The following is a 6,142-nucleotide window of genomic DNA, read 5'->3' on the forward strand; positions in this document are numbered from 1 at the left end:
AACAAATTCCCTTTGAGAATTTGGAATTCCTTCTTGGAATCCCCATCTACTGGAAAATGTGAAGGATGGAAGAATGTTAGGTCACCCAAGACATATGAAATTAACCACAGGTGGGGCTCCTAGGGTCAATTCAAGGATCCTCTTTAAGGCCTTCCACCCCCTGCGCCCTTCTACCCCTTGTACCCTTCCACCTCTTGTACCCGTCCACCTTCTGCACCCTTCCATCTGTGCCCTTCCATCTCCTGCACTCTTCTACCTCTGCCCTTTCTACCTCCCACGCTTTTCTACCTCTGTCCCTTCTACCTCTGTCCCTTCTACCTCCTGCACCCTTCCACTTCCTGCACCCTTCCATCTGCACCCTTCCACCTCCTGCACCCTTCCATCTGTGCCCTTCCATCTCCTGCACTCTTCTACCTCTGACCTTCCTACCTCCCGCGCTTTTCTACCTCTGTCCCTTCTACCTCCTGCACCCTTCCACCTCCTGCGCCCTTCCATCTGCACCCTTCCACCACCTGCACCCTTCCATCTCCTGTGCTCTTCCACCTCTGTCCCTTCCCCCTCCTGTGCCCTTCCACCACCCATTCTGTGGCCAGACAGTCTGACAGTCCATGATTCCTGGAGGTGATGGGCAGCTTGAGGGGTGAATGTATTCCAGTAGTTTGATACATAAATCGGATTATTATAGAATCTTCTTCCTTTTGTTATGCTAGCCATAGCTCTCCAATCCAGTTAAGGAAAACACTACTCGTCAAGCTTTTCTCATTTCTCTTTCTTTTTTGAAACAACAACAAAAAATCTCTTATATTTTATTCTTGGAACCTCTACTATCAACTAACCTAAGTAAACAAATACTTCTTTAGATAAGGCAGAGGTGAAAAGAGAAGGAAGACTATTGACTTTTTAAAAATGTCCTTGCACAGTTAATTTGCAAGCTGCATATTCAATAAGGATTTCTGCTAACAAGATCATTGACTGTTATGGGTAGAAGGAAGGTGAAAGTTATCATGTGTATCTGGGATTCTGAACACTGGAGTGTATACAAACAATCTGGGCAAACCAGCTCTAAGTGGCTTTTCTACTTTTCCTTCTGCAATAAGGAGACCAGTGCAGAAAAAAATTGATAAAATGAGAACCTACTATAAGCCAAGTGTTGCCACAAGACTCATAAACTCTCAATTTGTGTAGCCTTTAAATATCATAAAGAGACTCATATACTAAAAGGTTGGGTCTGTATTAAGTACGTCAAAAAAATGTTCGGCCTTCCCATTCACAATCCAAACTAGATATCTAAGGAAAAGCAACCAGTCCGCTAGACAGAAACCAGTCCAGAGGATACCCCTCTACCTTGTAGTAGGTCATTAATCCTAAAACTCTCATATATAGAAATTCCATCCTTTCAATAACACTGAGCCATGAGAGAAGCAGCAGAGAAGCTGCATTTCACAGATCAGGAAAGTGAACTTCAGAAGAGGTGAATGATTTTCCCTAACCACAGAACGCAAAGTTTAGGAATGAAAACTAATTTATTTTCCTTTCTAACTTTGAAACTGGATATAGTAGGGAGAAGTTCATAATTAACATAAATTGTCAGTGGCCAGCATACCAAATAGCAGACTTTTAATAATATGTGCTGAACTGAACTATCAAAGATGTTCCTTAGCTCTGGCTGAAAATGCCTCAATAAAAGTGTCTCCTGGAGCCCCTAAAGGAGTTACTTCTACCCAACCCTAAACTCCTTACTGGGGTATGACACATCTGTTCTTCTCTCCTAGCAACCCTGACTATAGGTCCTTGTTCGTCCAGGTGAGTGAGGGTAGAAGTTTTCTCAGGTGAAAGACTGTTCTGTGGCTGGCAGATATTTGGTGGGCATCAGTGGAATCATTTCCCAACTGCAGTACTTATCCAGGCACTTATACAGCAGCTTTTTTACATGTATTATGATCTGACAAACAGAATGAAAAGCAGTGGCGAGGCATTTGCTGTGTCTCCCACTCATTCAGGTACTAACATTCTAGACAGGCTAGCATTTGTTCCTATTCCAAGAGGTTCTATCTGAAATGCAGTGCTATAAAATACATTAGAAAGCATTGGTATGACACACCAATCTATGTCTGCACATTACAAAGTGCACGCTCCAAAATAGAAAACCACAGATAAACGTAGGAGCTCAAGAAAGCTGGGAAGTTTCATTGACTAGGAGTTGCATAAGTGAAACCAATAATGGGAAAACATTTTGAGACTTCCATGAAGAAAAGAAAGCTATTTTGCGGTCAACATTTTTCTCCAATGTCCTCAAAAACAAGCAAACAGATATAAAAGCTCTTCCGCAAACTGAAGAATACTAGGATTCTATCCTGTGTACTCAAGGAGCAACATAAAATGAATTCTGGGGACATAATGGGTCCAAACTTTCCTTGCTATACCCATGTCTCATTCAAAATACGAAGTCTATGCATGAAACTCAAGGTAGCAGTGAGTTCTGGCTTTCTAGCTGCTCCTAGCAAGTTTATCTCAAGACTTGTTTATTCTATAACCAAGTCCGATTGGATATCCATGGATAACCACAGAAAAGATCCAAGAGGTCTGTGAACTCCCTGGAATAACTCAACAATTGTGGAGTGTGGATGGGGAGGGAAAGACACGCAGCTTCCATTGTATTTTCTAAAGAGTCTAGACTCTTTAGAAACATCCCATGGATGTTCAATCCTTAGAGCATCAAAAAATTGATAAATAATTTTTTTGACTTATCACAATTTTAAATAACAATTGCACAATTTCAATGAAATCTTCATTTGGTTTGAAGTCTCAACCAAAAGTCATCTTGGAGGGAAGAAAGTCTTATTATAAATAAGAAAGTCTTATTATAAAAATGTTAATTAAATTATTCAGACTCCATGAACGGAGTGCTTACTTATATTGCATTTTCCTTTTCTGTCTCTGTTAAGCCATCAGATGCATTACAGCCTCAAAAGGAAAAAACAAGCCCTGAATGATAATCTATTTTTTTAATAAAGGGCTCTGAGTACAAATTCAAATTACTTGACATAAAGGATATCTCTATATTCTAGTTCTCCTTCTCTTAGGCACAGATCTTATTGTGGGGGAATGTATATGTTTTCCTTGAATCCATGATTATGAATTCATATCAGAACTGGCCAACATATCTAACATTTCTTTGTGAAACCCCAATTTTATTTTAATCAATTATTGTAATTCAACTGCAGAAAGGTCAGGAGCTGAAATTATGAGCAAACAAGGTCTCAAACAGAAAATAATGGGGGCAATGGTGGCTCAGTGGCAGAGCTCTCCCCTGCCATTTCAGAGACCCGGGTTCAATTCCCGTGCCTGCTCATGCAAAAAAAAAAAAAAAAAAATCAGGAAAAAAATAATGGGAATTTTCTGTAACACATACTTTATTTTATTTCAAGTTTTAATTGGGCTAAAGTCTGTGAGAAACAGTTAAACAAGAGCTTTCAAAGCATGCTTTAAAATAATATTTTGAAATAATATTTTCTTGTACAAATTCTGAATGAACAACAATTATATCTCTCTTAATATCTCTTTTATAATGAAAATGTCATTCTTTGCAAATACAAAAAAGCTCTTTATAACTCTCTTTACAACTGAAATTGGAACTAGATATAATTTCCCAAATTCTATCTTATCTTTAATGACAATATAAATATAAAACTATTATATCCTTATACATCATAACAATGAAAAGTAGAATCCAGAACTTCTAAATTACTAGGCTCTCATGATATGCCAAGTAATATGTATGCATATTTATGTATGCATAAATGTATGTGTACATATGTGCAAAAATTTCAAATATTATTAAATCAGAGCTTTTTAAAAATTTTGAATGCAAAGTGTTGGATAAACTTGCATTTTTATGTTTGTGTTATACAAAGTTAGAAGACAATAATCAATTTAATTTGATCCATTGAAGACAATCCAATATGAGTTCAGATTTTTCTCTGTTTCTGACTCTCTCAGAATAAATCTACAAATATAAAATGATTGAGATATAAAGAGTAGAACTTACCAATTTATTTTAAAGGAAAAAAAATCTCTTAGCTAGCTAAAGATTAAGTACTAGCTTGGTTGAAATAAATTAGTTCCTTGAGTTATATTGATTCAATCATACTAATAAATGTGTAGGCATGCTTAAAAACCCAAAACAGTATAGGATAGCATATATTTACAGAATGAACTTAATAGAGCCATTAGACAAAACAATCAACATTTTTATATTGAGTTTTACAAAGAAAATAGTTACGTATATTCAAAATATATTATTATCAGAGAATCAAATCTTGCTTTATACAGATTTTAAAGCAAGTTTTAAGTGTTCATTATTTAATTTATTTCCTTTCAAGACCCAGTGCTATGACAGTTTGAAAGAGTTGTTTGTCTCAGAAAAGTCATGTTTTTTAATCCTGATCCACTATTGTAGGATTTTTGATTAAGTTGTTTCCAAAGAGATGTGATCCATCCATTCATCCAGTTGTGGATGGGACCTTTTGATTAGGTGATTTCCATGGAGATGTGTCTCCATCTACACAAGCTGGGTCTTATCTGCTTACTGAAGTCCTTTAACAGGGAACCATTTTGGAAAGTTCGGAGCCGACATAGACAGAGACATTTGGAGATGCAGAAAGAAACCCTACTGCAGGGAAGCTGTCTGAAACCAGAAGCCAAAGGACCAGCAGACACCAGCCACATGCCTTCTCAGCTGACAGAGGTGTTCTAGACACCATTTGGCCTTTCTTGAGTTCAAGATATCTTTATCTGAATGCCTTAGCTTGGTCATTTTTTATGGCCTTAGAATTGTAAAGTTGTAACTTAATAAGCCCCCTTTATAAAAGCCAACCCATTTCTGGAATATTGCATTCTGGTAGAATTAGCAAATTAAAACAAGTACCTACTATGTGTCAAAGAGGAATGCAAAGAAGGAAAAGGCTGAGTCTATCTAGAAAAAATTCAGAAACATGTGAAGAAGATGGATAATAAACATATATTCATTAAATGATGGATGGTATTAGTGTGCCAAGTGCTACATGAGAACAAAAGAAGCTGCTCTGAATGTCACAATGGGAAGTTAGGGTCAATTTACCCTAACAGTCTATGTATCAAATTTAATAAATAGAGCCAAGAAAATGAACCATCACAAGCCAATGCCACTTAGTTCAGGACTTTAAACAGTGGCACAAGGTATAGAAGATCAGAGAACATATATTTAAGTACAACATTTTCTTTTAATCCAATTTCTTTAGACATGAAACCAAACTGCTTGGATAGACTCCAAGAAAAGACCTCTTTACAATAGATGCTACTCTATTACAAATCATGCTCCAAAATGTTTTATCATAAAACATATTTTATCAGTTAAATACTACTTGCAGGGATTTGAAAGCAGCCCAGAACTCCTACCTAAAAGGGGCAAAATGTCAAAAATACAAAAATAAACACAATTCAGTGACAAACGGCCACCACAACCACATTTGTCATTCAATTGTGGTTATAATGTGCTAAGGTAAAGAAGAATGAAGATACAATTTTTGGAAATAAAAACAAAAATAGACTCTAAGTCAGCACTTTTTCTGAAAACTAGTTGGTGGCTCTGATTTGGGGAGCAGAATGCTATCACAGCCTCTTAAATAAGATCTTTCAGAGAGAAATGAGGTGACAGATTCCGCCAGGCTTGTAGCTGGTATTTTCCCCAAGGGCAGAGGGCAGGCAGGCAATGGTTATGGGGCCTCTGACAGATTGCTGATGTCTTGGTGGGAATCCAGTGGGAAACCTCCAGGTGTATCAGCAGTGGAGCTGAAGTGGTGGCCAGAAAGATGGGGAAGGAGATGAACAAAAAAGGATGGTTTCCATAGTAACAAAGAATGGAATGCCTGTCGAATGCAGCTTCGGTCATTTGGCTGCTCCCCAGACACATGAATACTTCTGAGAAACAACGAGATAGATAGCTAGTGTGGGGAGTCAAAGGGGTTTTCAGGGGCAGGGATGGATTCCCGTCAAGCCTCTGGCCACATCCAGGACTTCCCTTTTAATGAGTTAATATAAACATCAAACCAAGTGTTGAATCGATGAATTCACCTACTTAATTTCGTAGTTAATTAGTGGAAGC

The 6,142-nt window shown here is 37.6% G+C and overlaps 1 protein-coding gene across 1 annotated transcript in view; it reads right to left on the bottom strand.

Moving 5' to 3' along the window:
- The window catches only part of LRRC4C (leucine rich repeat containing 4C), a 170,702-nt gene that overhangs the window by 146,758 nt on the left and 17,802 nt on the right, over positions 1 to 6,142 (bottom strand). The window lies entirely within an intron of this gene.

This window comes from Tamandua tetradactyla, chromosome 8, assembly GCF_023851605.1.
Source record: "Tamandua tetradactyla isolate mTamTet1 chromosome 8, mTamTet1.pri, whole genome shotgun sequence".
Classification (NCBI taxonomy): Eukaryota; Metazoa; Chordata; class Mammalia; order Pilosa; family Myrmecophagidae; genus Tamandua; species Tamandua tetradactyla.